Raw genomic sequence first — 22,323 nt, 5'->3', positions numbered from 1 at the left:
ACACAGGTCAAAGTGATAGGGGGTATTCTGCCCACCATCCAAATCCAGCTCTTCACCCCTCCACTACTAGGGAGCTTCACCTGTTCAAGCCTTTCTTCCTTAAGCTTTGTAAAAATAAAAATAAAAGGATGTCATTATGTAGTCGTCTTCCTTTAGATTCAGAGAGAGAACCGTTTTAGACAGGGTGATAGGCAAACTGTCAGGTAATTAACTTTACAGTGTAGCTGCACTTCTTCCAATTATGCTTTCAAAAGACCAGAACTATCTCACCAAAGTTTGAAGCACCCTGGATTTGCACTACAGCTAATATACGAAAATAAAGTCTTTGAGCCACAGTGAGCTCCTTCCCTATGCAAAATGAACCAAACAGCTCCACTGATGCTGATGAATATCCTCAATCCCACCCACTGGATCATCCTGTTGGTACCTGGATGCCACACCTACCCCCCACAGCTCTGAGAATATTTTACCTTTGTCTATGTAGCCTAAGTATGGGACGCAGGTGGCACTGTGGGTTAAACCACAGAACCTAGGGCTTGCCAATCAGAAGGTCGGCGGTTCAAATCCCCACAATGGGGTGAGCTCCTGTTGTCAGTCCCTGTTCCTGCCAACCTAGCAGTTTGAAAGCACGTCAAAGTGCAAGTAGATAAATAGGTACCGCTCCGGCGGGAAGGTAAACGATGTTTCCGTGTGCTGCTCTGGTTCGCCAGAAGCAGCATAGTCATGCTGGCCACATGACCCAGAAGCTCTACGCCGGCTCCCTCAGCCAGTAAAGCAAGATGAGCGCTGCAACCCCAGAGTTGTCCACGACTGGACCTAACGGTCAGGGGTCCTTTTACCCCTTTACCTATGTAGTCCAACGGATGGCCTACGCATTCCTCTGAGGATCAAGGAACCCCTAGGAAACTTCCACAGATTCAGTCCCTTGGAGGAGCCAGTCTTGAGCCTCCAGGCCGGACATTGGCAAGTGCAGCAAGCCAGTGGTGAGACAACTTGTCCTGACTGCTCTCAGCTGCAGGGTCGCTGTCTATGGTCCTGATCACCTTACCTTTGTCACAACCACCCTACAGCATGAATACAGTGGTACCTCGGGTTACATACGCTTCAGGTTACAGACTCCATTAACCCAGAAATAATACCTCAGGTTAAGAACTTTGCTTCAGGATGATAACAGAAATCATGCTCTGGTGGCGCAGTGGGAGTTGGAGGCCCCATTAGCTAAAGTGGTGCTTCAGGTTAAGAACAGACCTCCAGAATGAATTAAGTACTTAACCTGAGGTACCACTGTATGGCTTAGGTAGTCCTCTCACCATCTCATTTGTCCCTGCTCCTTGGCAATGGTTAAGGATGAGGACAGAAGGACTTGAAACATGCTTTTAAAAACTATGTGAAATTTATCTCAGTTTCATAGGGATGTGGGGGGTTGTTTGAGGAATCTCAAGTCCCCTTTGGGGACTTGAACTAGTCACACAGGACTATTTTTAAAAGCCGGCTTGTGGGTTATCAGTGATGATGTTTAAAGGAGTACTCGTGTTATTCATTTGCAGCAAAAGCAAAAAAGAGACATGTTGTACCTTCAAGACTAACACAATTGTTATGGCATCTGCTTTCATGATCTTCAGTCATACATTTCTGCATTTCATTTTCCCTGACCTCAATTATTACAAATTGCCATTACCACCATGAGTATATATATCTATAACTTCTATAATACTCCATGCATCTGATAAAGTGGACTGTTATCCACAAAAGTTAATACCATGAGAAATGTCTTAATTTTTAAGGTGTCACAAGACTCTTTGATGTTTAAATGGTACATGCTCCATTATTACTTTAAGCAAATCATGTTAGCAATTAATTATACTTGCATCAAAAGGAACTGCATTCTTCACAAAATCCTCTGAGAAGCACCCAGTCTTAGACATTTAATAATACTTTGTATTCCTTTTAAATGTTTTTTATGTTGTGCACTGCCCTGAAGCTTTGCAAGACAGTGGCGTATAAATACCTTTATAAATGAATAAAAAACTAATAATTGGTTCAAGGAGAGATTTAAATACTTAACTGAAAAGTTAAGAAAGCAAAATTTGCTCTGTCCCAGGCAGAACAAACATTTCAATTTTGAAGACAAAGATTATTTCTGCTGTAGCCGATTGAGAGTTAAAGCTGCTCGGTTTTAGTGATTAGTCTACTTCTAGAGAAAAAGAAAATTGTACTTAAGAGTGTACGTCAAGGAGCGGCTTTAAGAGTTGGTCTATCAGAGGATGCATAATGAATGACATATACTGTCCTTTTTTACGTTTATCTCGCCTACAAAAGAGGAAGCAGGAGATCAACTCCCAATCTTGTGTTCTTAGGTTAGGAAAATTTAGGGCTTCCTTCTTGTTGGTCAGGGATGATGGGAGCTGTAGTCCAACAATATCTGGTGGTCCACAGGTTTCCTGCTGCTGGACTAGACAATTAAAATAAAGATCTGGCATTCTGCCTTCTCCTATCTACAACAGGAAAATAGCATTCTAACCCCAAGTGAAGAAAGGACTTTCTCAGGAAATACCATATTTTTCACTCTATAGGACACACTTTTCCCCCTTCAAAAATGAAGGGGAAATGTGTGTGCATCCTATGGAGCGAAGACGCCATAGCCCCGCTTACCCTCTCCCAGCTGGAGAGGTGATGCACGACTATGGCAGCAGCCTCTCCGCTTTGCACCTTTCCGCTGCTCCCCGACCTGCTCTTTGGGGCTGGTGGTGGGCTTCCCCCCGCCAGCCCCAAAGAGCAGGTCGAAAGGAACCTGAAGCCTGGAGAGCGAGAGGGGTCGGTGCGCACCGACCCCTCTCACTCTCCAGGCTTCCAAGGTAGGCGCCTGAAGGTGACTGAACGCACCTTAAACAGCACCTTGTTTTAGAGGGAGAAACAAGAGGGGGGAAATTCTCCCCCTCTCTGTGCAGTGCCTCCTGCTGCTTCACTGAAGGGGTGCTGGGCTGAGAGGGGGAGAATTTTTTTCCCTTGTTCTCCCCCTTCTAAAACAAGGTGTGTCCTATTGTCTGGTGCGTCCTATAGTGTGAAAAATACGGGAATAACGGGTTCATTCCTGCTTTGCAACTGATTGCAAATGGCTGATTTCAAGAGGAATGCAAAAGCACATTAAGAAACACACTTTAACTATTTGTTTTCTAGGGGTTTGTGAGGGAGACCTTCTGCGAGTCAGCTGGAGAAACATGTTCTCACAAAATCTCCTGGAAACATCCTGAGAGACAGTTGCTTTTTGCACTTTTTCTCTAGGAAATAGCACAAGGAAAACTGGGAAATGGAAAGTGGCATTTTGTGTGTGACAGAGAAGAAAAGTGAAAGAGATTGAGAGAGAGGAGCAGTTGCAAAATTTTATCCATTTGCCCTTGCATGTGTCAACATTTAGAATCAACATGTGCAGGAGGAAAAACTTGAATGTACCCGAAGGGAAAGAAAACTTTGCCTGTTCTGTGCTCCTATGAAGATTTTCTGTTCATATTCACTTTGTTTTTGAAAAATCCTTGATGGATGAACAACGAAAGGGAATTAAAATGTTTATTGCTTATATGGGGGGGATTGTGTACACTTGAAAATTTCTTAACAAGCCAATCTTACATGTAAGTAAATAGTCACTGAATCAGTGACTACAGTATCATATGAGCACTGATCCACAGCATATTTTCTACAGCTTTTATATTTACTTACATGTAAGATTGTCTTGTTAAGAAACATGTAAGATTGGCTTGTTAAGAAATAGGGACGCGGGTGGCGCTGTGGGTAAAACCTCAGTGACTAGGACTTGCCGATCGCATGGTCGGCGGTTCGAATTCCCGCGGCGGGGTGCGCTCCCGTCGTTCAGTTCCAGCGCCTGCCAACCTAGCAGTTCGAAAGCACCTCCGGGTGCAAGTAGATTATTTGGGACCGCTTACCAGCGGGAAGGTAAACGGTGTTCCGTGTGCTGCTCTGGTTCGCCAGATGCAGCTTGTCACGCTGGCCACGTGACCCGGAAGTGTCTGCGGACAGCGCTGGCTCCCGGCCTATAGAGTGAGATGAGCGCACAACCCTAGAGTCTGGCAAGACTGGCCCGAATGGGCAGGGGTACCTTTACCTTTACCTTTTACATGTAAGATTGGCTTGTTAAGAAATTGAACTGCATCCTTCCCGTATTAATTCTTACAAGTCTGGCTGATGAAGAATTGATCAAGACTGGCTGATGAAGCATTGAACAAAACAGATTGGTTATCCGGAAACTGTTCCGGTGATATTTGGTGACAGATTATGTATATATCAAACTTTTGAATTAGTCTACCATGACTGGTGAAGAAGATTCAGAGACTTTAGTTGCAATTTCTGACCATTTGTATTAGTCTATAAATAGTGTTTAATGCCATTGTTATTGGGCATCATGTTGTGTTATTCTGTTCAGCAGGGCTTCAGGAGTTGCCAGGAGGAGACTTACAAGGAACCAACCATCTTAGGGTTTACTCCTTAGCCTTTTCTTCTTCTGAAGATGTCCCACAAGGCAGCAGGTATGGCTTTTTCCTCCTGAATGTATCAGCACATCTATCTGATATGATTTTTAAAACCTATTGAACAACAGTTAGATTTAAAGTTGTGCAATTGCTTGAAAGGCCAGTTGAACTGACCTGAGATTCCTTTGATGTGCAACACTCTGCGCACAGTAAATTCCCATCAGGTTCAGGAAGGGTGAAGCATTCATCAGAGTTCTTCCCACAGCTTATCCTTATAATGCCACTGGTGATGGTTTTCCCCATGGTGCTTTCCCTTCTGAGACTCTAATCATCTCCTTTCTGCAGTGCTTATGTAAACTAGCACCAGGTTATTGATAGCAAACACAATGGCTTTTGTCTGACTCAATCAAACATGGATTCAAGTCAAAGCAGAAATGAAATAGCACACTTTTCTCTTAGGCAAGGGTGCTAATCATCCTTTTTCAATTGCTATTACAGAGCAATTACTGAGAGAATGGCTCAGCTATTTCTTGTTCCATAGGACAGAATAATGCTACATCCCTGGGCCTGCTCTCCTGAAGAGAACAGTGGCATTCTGTTAAGAAAGGCTAGCAGGCACAGCACAGTGTGCCTTAGTATGGATGCATAGAGAACTAGGCAAAGGTAAAGGTACCCCTGACCATTAGGTCCTGTCGCATATGACTCTGGAGTTGCGGTGCTCATCTTGCTCTATAGGCCGAGGGAGCCAGCGTTTGTCCACAGAAAGCTTCCAGGTCATGTGGCCAGCATGACTAAGCCGCTTCTGGTGAAACCAGAGCAGCACACAGAAATGTTGTTTACCTTCCTGCTGGAGCGGTACCTATTTATCTACTTGCACTGGCGTGCTTTCAAACTGCTAGGTGGGCAGGAGATGGGACCGAACAACGGGAGCTCACCCCATCACGGGGATTTGAACTGCCGACCTTCTGATTGGCAAGCCCTAGGCTCTGTGGTTTAGACCACAGCACCACCCGCGTCCCTCGCATAGAGAAGTAGTAGCCAGTAATTGCATTGGAGAGATCCTGCTCTCTTATTTACTGGTAGATGCAGGTTAAGCAAAGCCCTACTCATTGCTTGCATTGAACCGAGCTTACTCAAGCTGCACTTCGAGTCACCATTGCGGCTGTGTGCACACTCCTCTTGACTCTGCAGTTTAATATATCTGCAGTTTAAACAGCTCAACAACATCTGATGGAAGATTGAATAAACGAGTCAAAGCTTCTTAAGGCTCGTACAGAAGATCTTGCTTCAAAAATATCTGACATCGCCAGAAACTGCTAACAAAGCCCTGGAGTTAGTCACACAGACATAGTCAAAAGAAAGAAAGAAAAGTCAACCTAGTTTGGGATCTATAGCTATAGACTGAGGATCAACAAGATAGAGACAGGCAATGAAATATTCATTTTAGGGGAATCCCCAAGATAGGAAGAGGGGACATGATTGCATTGATGGTGTCTCCTGGTTCACATAGTTGGACTTAGGACTAGAGGTGTCAGATGATGACACTGAGCAGGCTCATCAGGCTTAAGGGAGATCAGGCAAAGATGGTCATGCTGGAGAGAGAGGGTCCAAGAGGTCAGTGCTGTGACTCTGCTGAGGCATATCCTCTGCTGCTGCATCACACTGCACCAAACTCCTCCTCTCCCTCCCAGTAATCAACTGTGGCCCACATGCCAGGAAGCTAGTGTGGCAGCTCCTCCTCACCTGGTGAGCCATTTCTACTCCAGGGTGAAGTTGTGGCCATGGCAGGACAATCTTATATATTTCCCACTTAGTCCAGTGTAGTTTATTCTGAAGCATGTGCAGGACTGCAGTCTTGAATTGTTGTTGTTGTTTAGTCGTTTAGTCGTGTCCGACTCTTCGTGACCCCATGGACCAGACCATGCCAGACACTCCTGTCTTCCACTGCCTCCCGCAGTTTGGTCAGACTCATGTTTGTAGCTCCGAGAACACTGTCCAACCATCTCGTCCTCTGTCGTCCCCTTCTCCTTGTGCCCTCCATCTTTCCCAGCATCAGGGTCTTTTCCAGGGAGTCTTCTCTTCTCATGAGGTAGCCAAAGTATTGGAGCCTCAGCTTCAGGATCTGTCCTTCCAGTGAGCACTCAGGGCTGATTTCCTTCAGAATGGATAGGTTTGATCTTCTTGCAGTCCATGGGACTCTCAAGAGTCTCCTCCAGCACTATAATTCAAAAGCATCAATTCTTCGGCGATCAGCCTTCTTTATGGTCCAGCTCTCACTTCCATACATCACTACTGGGAAAACCATGGCTTTAACTATGCGGACCTTTGTTGGTAAGGTGATGTCTCTGCTTTTTAAGATGCTGTCTAGGTTTGCCATCGCCTTTCTCCCAAGAAGCAGGCGTCTTTTAATTTCGTGGCTGCTGTCACCATCTGCAGTGATCATGGAGCCCAAGAAAGTAAAATCTCTCACTGCCTCCATTTCTTCCCCTTCTATTTGCCAGGAGGTGATGGGACCAGTGGCCATGATCCTTGTTTTTTTGATGTTGAGCTTCAGACCATATTTTGCGCTCTCCTCTTTCACCCTCATTAAAAGGTTCTTTAATTCCTCTTCACTTTCTGCCATCAAGGTTGTGTCATCTGCATATCTGAGGTTGTTGATGTTTCTTCCGGCGATCTTAATTCCGGCTTGGGAATCATCCAGCCCAGCCTTTTGCATGATGAATTCTACATATAAGTTAAATAAGCAAGGGGACAATATACAGCCTTGCCGTACTCCTTTCCCAAATTTTGAACCAATCAGTTGTTCCATATCCAGTTCTAACTGTAGCTTCTTGTCCCACATAGAGATTTCTCAGGAGACAGATGAGGTGATCAGGCACGCCCATTTCTTTAAGAACTTGCCATAGTTTGCTGTGGTTGACACAGTCAAAGGCTTTTGCATAGTCAATGAAGCAGAAGTAGATGTCTTTCTGGAACTCTCTAGCTTTCTCCATAATCCAGCGCATGTTTGCAATTTGGTCTCTGGTTCCTCTGCCTCTTCTAAATCCAGCTTGCACTTCTGGGAGTTCTTAGTCCACATACTGCTTAAGCCTGCCTTGTAGAATTTTAAGCATAACCTGGAGCAGGAACCGGCAAGCCACTCCAGTATCCCTGCCAAGAAAACTCCATGGACAAAGACAACAGGCAGTTTTGAATGCTACCCATCAATTTCAGTGGAATTTTTCTAACCCTTTTCTGTTTTTGTTTACAAGGGCAAATAAATTGCCTTGCATTCAACACACACCCAAGAGTGATTCACTCTTAAAAGAACTGAAAGTGTAAAAAGGACCTTTCACGTTTTTATACTGCAGCTTGGAAATCAATACCAGTGCAGAGCTGTCATAAAAAGCTTTAGGATCTGCTTAGGGGAAGATGGTATCAGAGAAGCAGCAGTTTTGTTCACAGAAGTGACAATTAGAATTAGGTGAATTCCACAGGTCATGATTCCCCGAGTCACAGTGTGAGTAACAGAACTTTGAGGGCAAAAACCAGGCTGCCGCTTTTGTGAATCAATGTTCAACTAGTTGGGTTTAGATAATGAGGCCCTGCATTGCCTGATCTATAGTCAAAAGAAATTCTACCTGGAGGCCTTTGATGACTAATACCCCCTTAGCCCAAAGTTTCTATTTCCTGTTGCACAAAGATTATTCTGCCTTAAATAGTCCTGCAGCATATATTTGTTGTACATGGTTTAAAAAATTGTTCCCTCCAGATGTCTTTTGCCATTAGCATTTTTGACACCTTCTAAAAATACAGACCCAGTTTCTCTCACCTTTACTTTTAATAAGCAATCTTTGCACTCTGGTATCGCATTGGCTGCTCTCCAACATACCTGGATGTCAGTAATGATGCCGTGGAACAAGAACTCCTCCCTTGGTACCCTAAAATAATGTCCTCAATTTATATTTGGATGCCACACTTCTTTTGGACGATGCTGCATCTTCAATTACTGTGCTAGTAATTTCAGGGTTGCAGGAATCATAAAAGATGAGAGGCTGCTAAAGCCAAAAGTACCAGCTAATTATATTGAGGAATGATGATTGTGCAATAGAACTGGCACTCTAAAAACACTATCACCAGGCTGCCCAGCTGTCTAATGACATTAACATGTAGGAAACTAAAACCTTAAATTGCATTACTTTAATAAGAAGGGTTCCATAAACATATACAATAATTGCAAAACTGAATATCACACATCTGCAAACCCTGACCATTGACTGATCTGTCTGATGCCACGGAAAGTTCACAAATATTTTTTAACAGCTATGGGGAAAGGGCAATTCTTTACAAAACAGCATGCCATCTGTGAATAAATTCAAAGGTCTAATTGGCCAGAAGATGTCAGCATACTGAGCATGGGGACACAGGGGGTTGTGTGGTGTTTCTAAGTTGCAGGATAATATAAAGGATGTGGAACCAGGTAGGAAGAGAACCCGGGGGATAAAGGACCAGGTGATTAAAGGAAGTGAGAAACAGGAAATGAAATGAGGAAAGAATGGTAAAGCAGGAGTGGGCAACCTGGAGTCCCTCAGCTGTCACTGGACTGCACGTCCCATCAAGCCTGCCCACCAGCTATGGTGCTGGGGCTGATGAAAGTTCAATGACATCTGGAGGGCTACAGGTTCTCCATCTCTGGGATGAAGGGATGGAGAAGACAGAAAGCAAAAGGGTAGGGTACCTGAGAACTTCAGGTACAAAAGGCCTATGAAGCAGGGTAACTAAAGCTATGGATGTTTTGCCAACCCATGGTTCCCACAGACTACATGGCCAAAATGGCTCAGAGGAGCAGAAACATCAGGGAATGCTAAAAATTAGGGGCAAGGAGTGGCAGCAGCAGATGTGCCAAAAACTGCAAGTGGGAGCTGAGGGAGACTAGGGAAAGGAATGACCGTATTCCTTTAGTAGAAGGGAAGAGCACTTGGGTTGGGAGACAATGAGGCTGAGAGCTGAGTAGGCAACAAACAGGAGCCTCAAGTAAGAGAGGGTTGAGAAGATAAAGGCCAAGCAATGAAGAGGATAGCACAAAGGGCAAAGCGGATGAAAGGAGATCCCAGGGGAAACTTTGCCTGGGATTGAAGCATGGGAAAATGGGAGGGAAAATACAGACAAGGCTGAGCTTTGTAGACCAGTAGCATTTGATGCAAGAGGGAGATAAGGGCCTCCTTAATCCAGCAGTGGAACCAACACCAGCCACTTTGCCTTGCTTCTCTGGTGGCGGTTGAGGGACATGTCCCTAGAAGTGCTGCTTGGATTTATCCATCTGAGGTGGCTGCCTCAGTCTGCCTCTCATAGACAGGCCAACTCTGCCCTTATCCCTCTCTCAGTGGCATGCTGCTATCACCAGAAAACTGTTGAAGAGATTGAAGGGAAGTGGACAGGCATGAGGGACCCAGAGGCAACTCAGGTTGGCGCAGAAATTTGGAGGAGTGGTGGTGGTTTATTTCTAGGGTGGAGGAGTCACCCCAACACAAGCCAGGATCAGGCTAGCTGGTTTCTAATTATAGCTTCCTAGTGTCAGGTTGGGACGTGGGTGGTGCTGTGGTCTAAACCACAGAGCCTAGGGCTTGCCAATCAGAAGGTCGGCGGTTTGAATCCCTGCGGCGGGGTGAGCTCCCGTTGCTTGGACCCTGCTCCTACCAACCTAGCAGTTCGAAAGGACGTCAAAGTGCAAGTAGATAAATAGGTACCGCTCCGGCAGGAAGGTAAACGGCGTTTCCGTGCACTGTTCTGGTTCGCCAGAAGCGGCTTCGTCATGCTGGCCACATGACCTGGAAGCTGTACGCTGGCTCCCTCGGCCAATAAAGCGAGATGAGTGCTGCAACCCCAGAGTCAGCCACGACTGGACCTAATGGCAGGGGTCCCTTTAACTTTACCTTTACCTTTTAGTGTCAGGTTAGACAACGAGATGTCCTCTAGATGTTGTTGGATTCCAGCTCTCATCAGACCCATCCAGCAAGTCCAAAGGCCAGAGGTGATGAAGTCCAGCAGCAATTGGAGAGAACCATGTTGGCAACCGCTGTGACTATCGAGCCATGCAAGGCAAGGCAATGTAAAGCTAGTAGAGGGAGTTAGCTGCAAACTCAGAATGCAAGCAAGAATGAAGTAAGCCAGAGTCTGCATTGTGCACAGATAGCAATCAGCACTGCAGCTGAAAGAAAGAGCACTTCAGAAAGGGTTATGAACAGAATGGAGCTGAATGTTGGAGAATAAACCTTTTAAGAACTGTGTTTTTGTGATTGTCTGTAAACCCATGAGGGCAAAACAAGGGTGGTTTTGTTACTGTTCACTTCACCTTTAGCTATACATCACCATCATTTAATTATATTCATTGCCTACCTCTCACCAGGAGGTTCCAGGGTGAATTACAACTTAATTAACAACAACAACAGCAACCTTAAATTAAAATTTAAAATTTTAAAATAATCCCATGAACCTATAAGTTTCTAGTGGATCATTTGCTCCCAGTGCTTATGGGCAGATCTGGAATTTTGAGAAAATGCCATGGGCTCCAGTCACAAAATAGCTGTGGTGGGGCCATGGCATATACCAAATGTCTGGTTTGGGCATGTCAAAATAGCTTCAGCATTGGAGAGGCTAAGGCAGTGAAAGAAGGAACTAAACAAGAAGAGCAAACCATCTTCCTATTGCTATCATACATAGGACTGGGTTGCAGGTGTATATCTGCTTTGGACTGTGACCATTGTGTTTTGTGACGTAGTCCACAGATAGATACAATGAGTGGGATGGTATCTTCTGAAAAGCACTACTCTTTTTTTAAACAACACATGCAGGTCCCCACTACCCAGAAACTTGTTATATAAAACCTCACTTATCCAAACACAAGGAATTGGTACCCAGACGCCACCATACACACCACAGATTCAGATATCCAAACTGTGGGGCCAGTGTGTAGTAGTGTAAACAAATAAACATTGCTTTACTATTTTGTGTCTCACAGTTCTGTGGCAACAGTTTCACCAAAAACCACAGTGGGGGCAAGGGAAAAGGAAGAGACATTGGACAAATAAGAGAGCATTTTTTCCTTCCTTGTTTGCCTTTTGCAAGGTTTCATAGGGGTTTCCTGAATTTTCTCAAGTTTCTCATCATTTTGGGGTCAACATTCTATTGTTTGGAACACATTAGAAATTTCCCCATAGGAATCAATGGAAATTGTTGGCTCACTATGTGAACGTTCACCTAACAAATGATTTCCCAAGAACACATTGTGTTTGCATAGCAGTACCTGCATATAGCACAGTTCTCACCGAAAGAAATGAATTATTTTTGAGGAGATACAGTGGGACCTCAGGTTACAGATGTTCCAGGTTACAGACTCCACTAACCCAGAAATAGTACCTCAGGTTAAGAACTTTGCTTCAGGATGAGAACAGAAATCATGCAGCGGCGGTGCAGCAGCAGTGGGAGGCCCCATTAGCTAAAGTGGTACCTCAGGTTAAGAACAGTTGCAGGTTAAGAACGGAACCTCCAGAACGAATCAAGTTCTTAACCCGAGGTACCACTGTACTGAGACCTTTTGTAGGACAGGAGGAAAACTTCATAAATACTTGAGGTGATTCTCATGAGCAATATTTTAAACATACTTTGAAGCATTAACATTTATAACCAGTTTTGTTTAGATCTAAGAAAAACGAAGAGTCCATTTTGTCTTAATGGTTTCATATTTCCTTTTGATTTGACAGCTATAAATATGTTGCAACTAGACGTGGCTAAACTTGTGAGTACTCCCTCTAAACTCAAGCCTAGCTAATATTTACGTAGCAGTTATAACAAGGTCCACCCATTGACCATATGCTACGTTGCTGGGAAAATAAAAGCTTAAGGTAAACACATTTTTGCCTGCTGAGCAGACTTTCAGTCATACTTACACAAGCCACAGTAATGAATCTGAAAATGTCATAGATTAATACACACACACACACACATAGTCAAGATATAAACCAACTTGAAAAGAGAGTACAGCTTAGCAGCCAAAGAATTGAAGAAAATGTTATTAGAAAGCATTTGCTACCTTTTTCATTAAACAGGTGCTACGATTATAATAACTCTTACATGTAAACTAGCATTAGCTATGAGGAACTGCTAACTGGATAATATAAGCTCTTCCTTCAAGTCTTTTTTTTTTTTAAGAATAATTTTTTATTAACCGACCAATCACATCAAATCAAACCAAATTACATAAATTCCAAATTACACAGCCGAATTTTAAATTTTTGTTGGGGGTACCCATATTTCAAGTTCCGAAGGGGATCCAATCAACTTCTTGCTTCTTACTGCTGTTTTAATGTCCACAAATCTAACCTTATGATGTTCACAGTACTATCCAGTCCTTTCTTATTGTTTTTCCACATCTCTTGTTGTTATTTTCATATATTTTTCCTTTCTCTTTGTGACCTCTGATAGTCTCCGCAAGCTGGTTAAAACAGTTTGTAATCCTGCGTGGCTATTATTTTTTTTATCCAGTAGCCATATCCAGACGTTTTCCATATAACATCACTTCCATACATCAAAACAGTCTTAGCATCATTAATCTTCACCAATCTGCCTCCTTTCTCAAAACCTCTGAGGAGATTCACTAGGAATGCAGTCTGAAAACAAGTCCGTTCTTCCTCCCGGCTATAAATCCTTTGGCAAGATGGCGACTCTGAATTAATTGCTGCGCCATTCCCAAAAGCTCTTATTGCTTCTCAATCTCCATAAAGCATACTTTTTGTTAAAGTTTATCTCCACACAGACCTTAATCATCCTGCTTGGGTCAGTTCAACCGATGATTCTAATGAGGAGGGGTTCCTGTAAATCACATAGAAGGAAAGTAAAAAAGGTCCCCCCCCCATTCAGTCCCGTTGTCAACATACCCAGCCTTTGGTGTATCTTCATCGTAAAATATTCCTGTTTCTCCAACCCATCGTCTTCTTTCGCAGAGGTCACTTAAATTAGCAGACTTCACTCCCCTTCTTCACTTGAAATATGTGCATTTGCTTCTTTTGTAATTAATTATTCCAAATTGCTGCAACTAGTGCGCGATCAGAGACAGCATCCAGGAGAGCCGAGGTCCACACAGGGGCATTCTGCCTAGGGCCCTCACCCCCTTCTTTTGAATTAGGGGGTGATTTATGGGCACAACAGGCAAGGGCAGTGTTCCCCATTTCCTTGGGGCAACAAGGGAGGCTGCCTACTCCCATAACAGCCTCTTAATTACCCCGTGTGGGTTGGAGAGATGGTACTGTCGGCCATCTTCCAATGCACCCCCTAGTGCCCCCCTTCCTTCAAGTCTTTCATAAGCTGAATGGTCCTATGCTGTTGCTCCCTGCCTGAAGGGGAGAGACTGGCCATTGTGATCTCACACTGATGTTGTGATCATAATGCCCACAGCTTTAAAGGGAAAGTGCACTAGATCAACCAGAGAGGAGTTTCTTCTCTCTCTCTCTCTCTCTCTCTCTCTCTCATTCTTCCATCCTCTCAAATGTAATTTCACATCTCATTGGGCAATGGATGAGGCCCATTGCTCACCAGTGGATGTTTGGACTGCCCTCTGAGTCTTGCTTGACCACTGGCAAGGTTGTCTATCTATGCCATATGGACTTGATGCCTGCCTATCCTTTATGTAATGAAATGTGGTTTCACATAGTTGGGACTGTACCTGAATGTTCCTCGCAGGCTAGTGGGGCACTCCTTCAGAGAAGAAAGGCTTGGCCAGCAAAAAACTGTAGACCCCTGGAGAATGGTGACAACCTCTGGCACTGGCTAGCATAATACTCTTTTCCCAATGGTAACTGCTCTTCTGTCAGAGTGCTGATTTATCAAGTTGGGTGGTAAACTGATATTCTCTACAGACATCTTGAGAACATAATGTTGGAGGGCATCCTATCTCCATGATTTCATAGGATTGCAGAGTTGGAAGTAACTGTGTGGATCAACTAGTCCACCCCTCTGCAATGCGGGAATCTTTTTGCCCAGTGTGGGCCTTGGACCCTGAGATTAAGGGTCTCAGACTATACCAGCTGAGCTATCCTATCTCTGAGCATGAGTAAGTTTGGAACTCAATGCGGGAGATGTAAATGGTGGGAAAATCAGAGTGCATTCTTAGAAAGGCACAAATGAGCACATGCTGATATTTTCCAGAACGGGTAATTTAGATTTTTGGCAGGAGCGTGGAATGAATCCCGTCAGCAATGCCAGTAAATACCAATAACAATATCATTGCTATAAATCAGGAGCACAGTATATGCTATAAAACACCTGGCTCAGGGTTTATGGATGCTACCATCGACAGTTGCAATTAACGCTGCTATGCCTAACTGTGGGCTACAGTATAATCATAATGCTATAACTCATGGCTGGAAACTCTAGAGAGTCTTCAATCTGGTCCAGGCAAGTAATTGAATTTGGTATCTCAAAGGTCAGTTGGAAACTGAGAATCACTACAAGTGAGAATTATGAGCTGGCAGCATCAGACGGCGCTTACATTTTCAGCTTTGCATATATTGAGGGTTTCTCTGTTGTCCCTCCAGGAGGTAAACTTAATAATGCAAGCAGGAAGCACCATGGAAAGAAAGGCTGGTGTGTTTGCTTAATGTGTCTTTTCAAGCTGGGCGTTCTGAGAGTTTTGCTTATGCAGAGAGCAAAAGGGGAAGAAAAATGGACCAAGGTCATTCCAATCAGCCAGAAAAATGCATACCCTCCAACATTTCTCCGATGAAAACAGTAAAATTATCATTATGGGATGGGACGTCTCTATTTATACCCCACACATCTTACTGGTTTGCCCCAGCCACTCTGGGCAACTTCCAACATATATAAAAATGTTAAACTTTAAAAAAGAACAACCCTTCCCTATACAGCATTGCCTTCAGGCGGCTCTGGGTTTCGATAACTTCATACCCTCCAACATTTGTCCAATAAAAATAGGGGTATCCTAAGGAAAAGTGGGACATTGCAGGATCAAATCAGAATCTGGGATGGCTTCTCTAAATCAGGGACATCCTTGGAAAATATTAACACTTGGAGGGTCTGAAAATGGATTCAGGGCGGTTTCATGCAACTTGTGGTTTTTTAGTGGAGCTGATTCAGGGTCTATCTGCTTCACTTGCAATCATATCATTTTTAACTTTTGATTTCAGGCAGAGGTGACGCAGTTTAACCCTCCCCGTGGGTGTGATTGCCTCATGCTGTAGTTAAACGTAGGGAGAAAGGTCCAACTGCAATTTTCATTTTCATTGTGGGTTGTGGGTGTGTTAAACCTCCCCAGCAGTGCATGGATTCCCAATGAACATCACTCCCATGTGTGCAATTAAATGAAACGTGAAAATGTGATTACAAGCAGCACAGTTAGTGTCACCTGCAGGCAGGCCCTCAGCAAGGAAAGCAGAAAGGAGTTGGCACCTTTGCTGTTATAGTCACAACTTGTTTTCCTTCCTAGTGGCAGACAAGCAAGCTCACTCTTGAAAACGTTACTATACAACCAACTTGCTCCTGTCCAACAATGGTGCAGAAAACAGTTGCTCATACAGAACTCCATTGACACTGCAAACCTCCACATGTCTACTTGGAAGTAAGTCGCCTTTAGTTCCATGGGGCTCAGTTCCCAGGGAAGTACCAGACGTAGGATTGCAGCCTTATTCCGATTTCCTTTGGGGACACCGAGGACTCGGAATGTTGATCAAGCGAACTTGAAAAGAGAGGTTGGGCCATTCAATTGCTTCTCCATTATTTCCTCAGGGGTAAGTTAAACCAACACTCTAAAAAGTGTTGCTGCCTAAATGTGTTTTTGCTGCTGCTACTTCTCACCAAATGCCAAGGGATTGGATGGAGCTGGAAGAGAATTGGACAGCAGGCAAATGTGGGAGTATAAAATGTTGGGTAAAATGTGGGATGGAAGAAAAAGGAAGGGGCGAAAACAGCTTTAGTTTTTCAAGGTGTGGGTCAATAATCATGCTTATTGGCTAAATTTAGCAAGGGAGTCATAGTGTGGGAATGGACTTATGGCTACATTTTGGGTTATTTTTTTCTTCCGACGTTATATAGAACTTCATCTACCAGTACAGGCCCTGTTAGCTGAGCTTGAGAAGATGCTGCCCTGGCAAAGGCTTAGTCGTCTGAAGCCTTAAAAAGTCTGGCAGGGCTTCACCCCCTGGGATTGCGGTTTGTAGTATTTGAAGGGCCTGTAGTCTATGATAATAATAATTTTAATTTATTATTTATACCCCGCCCATCTGGCTGGGTTTCCCCAGCCACTTTGGACGGCTCCCAACAGGATATTATAAACACAATAAAACATCAAACATTCAAAACTTCCCTAAACAAGGGCTGCCTTCAGATGTCTTCTAAAAGTCAGATAGTTGTTTATTTCCTTGACATCTGATGGAAGGGCGTTCCACAGGGCAGGTGAGAAGGCGTTCCACGGGGCAGGTGAGAAGGCCCTCTGCCTGGTTCCCTGTAGCTTCACTTTTCGCAGGGAGGGAACCGCCAGAAGGCCCTCAGAGCTGGACCTTAGTGTCCGGGCTGAACAAAGGGGGTGGAGACACTCCTTCAGGTATACTGGGCCGAGGCCGTTTAGGGCTTTAAAGGTCAGCACCAACACTTTGTATTGTGCTCAGAAACGTACCGGGAACCAATGTAGGTCTTTCAGGCCCAGTGTTATGTGGTCTTGGCGACCACTCCCAGTCACCAGTCTAGTTGCCACATTCTGGTGAATGCGCATTCTGCAACTGAATACCCCCGCACAATTATAGAGCAGGAGAGACAGGGACAGAGAACATATGGTGCTCTTGATGTTTGATGGAGTACAACTCCCATCATTCCTGGCTAGCTGCTGTGCTGGTTGAGGAGGATGGGGTTTGGAGTTCCACAGTATCTGGAAGACTGTGTGTTTCCCACCCCTGCTCTAGGGGAATCAACATCAGATGCCAAGGATGAGGGAAAAGCCATGTCCTCAGACCAGGCAAGTGGTGCAACATCTGACCAGAGTCCCCTTCAAGCCAGCACTGGGCCCCTGAGGCAGGAGATATAACAACGTCCAACTATCAATGAAACTTTCAGGGACAGGATTCATCTTCTGTGTACAAGCTCTGCAACAAACAGGGACATTTGATAACTTGTTATTTATGGTAACTATAGTTATAGTTTACATGGGTTTAAGGACAATACATGCATGCCTGAATAGAAATAGCTGGTGAAGATTCAGTCGGTTCCAGCTACAGCGGATGTCACATTGCAATGTGACGGTGCTTTCAGATGACATATGAGTCACCAAGCCTGTGAAAGAAAAGGGTCCGGCAAGAAAATAGAAGAGGATAATGTCAACAAGAGCACCTGGAAGGCCAAGGAACATGTCACAATAACCTTATAAATTGATTAGTACAACTGAGACTTGGTGGGACAACTCCCTGGCTTGGAACGAAGCAATTGAAGGGCACAATCTCTTCAAGTTAATGGTAAAGGAGGGGGATTAATGATATTTGTCAAATGTGTACACCTGCGCGGAAATTCAAGACAGTAAACAAGTCAGTCCAGTGGAGAACATGTGGGTAAAAATAAAGAAGTCAGCTTTAGCTGTGTAAATAGCAGGATGCTTTGAACTACTGTCCAAGTAAGAGTTCTGAGGCTTTTCCTGCAACTCCGGCAGGGCTGACCCACCCATGAGGCAAGCTGAGGCAACTGCCTCAGGGGGCAGGATCTACAGGGGCATCAGATTCTGATGTAGATCTTTATCCCCCCCCCACCTTGTTCCTGATTTAGATATTCATTCATTGCTTCTTCCTTGCTGGGGAGGGGAATGCCATTTTGTGGGTTGTCTCAGGTGCCAAAATGTCTTGGGCCAGCCCTGAAATCCTGGCACCAAAGCAGAGCACTGTTGGAAGCCAATGGAAAGAGTCTGTGATTGAAGGTGGAATCCCACCATGTGCTTCTGCAGAAGGATGGGAAACTGGCATGTTGAAGACATTTCTTCCTCCTACACGCCAATTGTTGTCAGATGGCTGTAACACCGTTTGAGCTCTTTTTGAGCATCAAGCCTGGAGAGGGAGATGTGCGAAAAAATCCCGCAGCCCACAAAGTTGGCACTCGCGAGTTCATCTGCGCTTATTCAGAACACACTGTTTATGTTGCTGTTGCAGTCCCATCTGTGGTGGCTGAAAAGTGAAGCTATTTAAGTCTATGGCAGAGAAGGAAGGCATAAATAAAAGCTGTGCTTTTTATTATTGTCGTTGATCCTGTCTGTTTCCTTGAGGCAGCCTTTGGATGCCTAACATTCAGGAACTGCCACAGAGAAGCCAGTGGCGTAGCGTGGGTTGTCAGCACCCGGGGCAAGGCAAGTAATTTGTGCCCCCTAACCCGTGGATTTGCGCCCCCTAACCCTAACCCCCAGATGTTGCGCCCGGTGCGGCCAGCCCCCCCTGCACCCCCCACGCTACGCCACTGAGAGAAGCCCAGATGGGATAAGACGTCACTTTAGGACAGCCCCTTGCACGGATGGATAAGCCACTCCACAGAACCAGGAGGACTTTGAGTTCATCCTCCTTCATACCTTCAGGGGTGATTTACCTTTTACTTTACCATATATTCAGAATGATTGTCAGGAAAAGGAAACCTGAAAAGCTACAGTCCAGGTGTGGAAATGCTTCTACATTTCCAAGCACAATTCAAAGTGCTGGTGCTGACATTTAAAGCCCCAAATGGCCTCAGCTCAGTATACCTGAAGGAGCGTCTCCACCTCCATCATCCTGCCTGGACATTGAGGTCCTCCTCCAAGGGCCTTCTCGCAGTTCCTGTACTGTGAGAAGTGAAGTTACAGGGAACCAGGCAGAGAAGTTACAGGGAACCAGGCAGAGGGCCTTCTCGGCAGTGGTACCCTCATTGTGGAATGCCCTCCCACCAGATGTCAAGGAGATAAAGCTCTACACCACTTTTAGAAGACGTCTAAAGGCAGCCCTGTATTGGGAAGTTTTTAATGTTTGACGTTTGATTATATTTTTGTATGTGCTGGAAGCTGTCCAGAGTGGAGGGAGAAACCCAGCCAAATGGGCAGGGTATTATTACTAGTCTATAAAGGAATTTTTGGACCTGCTGTGTACTATCAGCTATCCCGCCCTGCTCTCTAAAACTTCTATATGTGCTCTTTTCCTTCTCAGGTCAGCAACAGAGCTTTGGTTGACCTTAAAGCCCCTTCAGATGCGTGTAAACTGTACAGCTCTGTCTACCAGAATACTTCATTGTTTTGTCCTACAATCACACCAACCCATTTACATCTGGAATACAGAATCTGTGGACCTCCAGCTCTTGATGGACTCCAACCCTCATCAGTCTCAGCCCATATGGCCAGTTGTCACTTTACTTTTCTCTGAGTAAACATGCATGAGCTCTGGCCATAAACCTGACTCAACTCTTTGCGGTCTTATGCTTTTCAGCTCCTGGCCTAGAGGAATCCAGAGCCTAAAGGAGCTGCAATGCAGGGAGAATTTAGCCAGGTAGGATTTCACCAGCAGCACCGTCAAAGAGCTTCAATGTCAAGAAAATATGCTGGTCCTGCTGAATCTCTGCCGGCCATGAAGCCACAAAAGGATGCTCCTCTGACTTCAAGGGCAATTCTACTGGTGGGTAGAAGGTGAAACGCCAAGTTTACTTTCAGTTGGAAAAGCCCTATGTTTTTAACATTTATTGTCATGTGAGAAGCAAGGACAAATCTCTCTTTTGGGAAGACAAAGAGAAAACTTACAATGGGACATGCAGTGATGTAATGCAAAGCCATGTGAAATTGTATAGCAGGATACGAATTCTGTGGCCCTCTAGATGTTGCTGGACTACACTTCCCAGCAGCCCCTTGCCCATTGGCTGATGGGAGTTGGGAGTTCAAACACATCTGCAGAGCCACCACCTTTGTTACACACAGACCTCTATCAATTCATTAGCCGTTCAATTATGCTTCAGTGCAATTATGCTTCAGTGCAATATGCTTCAGTTAATGGACTCCCATTAACTTGAAGTGGATGTCCTCCAAAATTAGACATCTAATCTTGGCTATAATCTCCTTGGCTAGTCCTCCTCGGTCTGTGCTTCTTACCACCAAATAATAATAATAATTCAGGCACGCTAACAGAGAAAGTGATCTGAAGCAAAGTTGATTGAAAGTACAATGCACTGAAATACTACACTTGCAATCCAGGGAGGGGCCCAAGAAGCAAACCACAAAATGGTACGGGAGGGGGGAGGTGAGTGGAGATCTACATCAGGAACAAGGATCTAAATCAGGAACAAAGGGGGAGGGAATCAAATCAACCTTATCTGACATTTGAAGGTGGGTGCAGAGCCCAGAAACTCCAGAGGGAAGCCCCCGCCATTTCCTCCCTAGGGGTAGGAGGAGAACAACAGTACCTCCTATTCGCAGAGAGACTGCTGTAGAGGTAGCATTGCTGAGGAGGTGGAAGCTCTGGCTACCAATGAGTGTTTCACAGCCATTTCTGCCACTGTGGTGGCAGCTGCAGTAGGCAATGGAGGCCAGATCTGTTGCCCGTGTGGTTCCTGCTGCCTGAGACAGTTGCCTCACCTTGCCTCATAGGTGGAAGAGACCCTGTTTAAATCACTGTGACATAGATCACCATTTTTACATATACAGCCGTACTTTGTTTGTCGAATGGAATCAGTTCTGGAAATCCGTTCGACTTCCGAAAATGTTCAACAACCAAGGAGCTTCCTGAACTCAATCAGAAGCCGTGGAAGCTGTGTTGGACATTCGGCTTCCAAAGAACGTTCGCAAACTGGAACATCCACTTCTGGGTTTGCAGCGTTTAGGAGCCAAAACGTTCGAGTCACAAGGCATTCGGGATCCAAGCTACAACTATATCTACATAAAAGGAAATCAGTCAGAAAGCCCATAAAACTCAATGGGCGTTACCAAGTAAGCATGGTTAGGACCACAGCCTGGGGCTGCTAACCTTTGAATGCAACCAGACTTAGACATGTATAGAATTGCCCTGTTAATCTTGGAGGAGAAATGACCATACTCCTCTGAATTCTAAGAGTGCTACAAAGAGGTCCCATTCACAGGGGCAGTGCTGAAATTTTACTTGGATCAATAGAGTTATATACTGAAATCAGATCTCAATATCTACCACAGTTTGGCTAAGCTTCCCCTAATCACTAAATCTCAGTAATGCATAATGCCACTTATCGTTCTTTCCCATGGGAAACTGACTTGTCACAGGCGTCAGAATGAAAACATATCAGGGTTTTCCCGGAAGATTTGCATTAAGGCACAATGAAAGGTTTGTGAAACTTGTCATCACATTTATTGAAAGCAGAAACACAATACGTTGCCATCAAGTGTTTGGCAGGAGCTGCAGTTTCACAGTCCTGGAAAGTGACAGTGAGTGGAATTTGTGAAAGAGGTTCCTAGAAATACTCCACATCCCCACTGAGCACACTCTAGTTCCTTGGCAGAGAAATAAAACAGAGAAAAGTGCTTGGGATTCAACCAGTTTCTGCCATAATGGGACGTGGAAGACTATGGGGGCAATTAGTAGTTTTTCTTAATGTGTCTGGACATGAGAACATGTGCACTTTTGAAACAAGGGCAGAAAGTTCAGATGTCCCATCCTGCTGCTGATTTACTATACTTTAGATCATTTTAGATAAATAGGTAAGGTAAACGGTGTTTCCGTGCACTGCTCTGGTTCGCCAGAAGCAGCTTAGTCATGCTGGCCACATGACCCGGAAGCTGTACGCCGGCTCCCTCACCAATAAAGCGAGATGAGTGCCGCAACCCCAGAGTCAGCCACGACTGGACCTAACG

At 44.8% G+C, this 22,323-nt stretch overlaps 1 protein-coding gene across 1 annotated transcript in view; it reads right to left on the bottom strand.

Moving 5' to 3' along the window:
- The window catches only part of PLCB4 (phospholipase C beta 4), a 236,956-nt gene extending 224,319 nt beyond the window's left edge, over positions 1-12,637 (bottom strand). The window contains exon 1 of the mRNA XM_081856853.1: positions 12,591-12,637. The gene's annotated coding sequence lies outside the window, so the exon portion shown is untranslated. The remainder of the gene's footprint in view (positions 1-12,590) is intronic.
- Positions 12,638-22,323: the final 9,686 nt, after the last annotated feature.

The sequence above is a fragment of the Podarcis erhardii genome, assembly GCF_964252035.2.
Source record: "Podarcis erhardii genome assembly, chromosome: 3".
Lineage (NCBI taxonomy): Eukaryota > Metazoa > Chordata > Lepidosauria > Squamata > Lacertidae > Podarcis > Podarcis erhardii.
The sequence above is the reverse complement of the archived record's forward strand: the minus strand, read 5'-3'. Positions and strand labels throughout refer to the sequence as shown.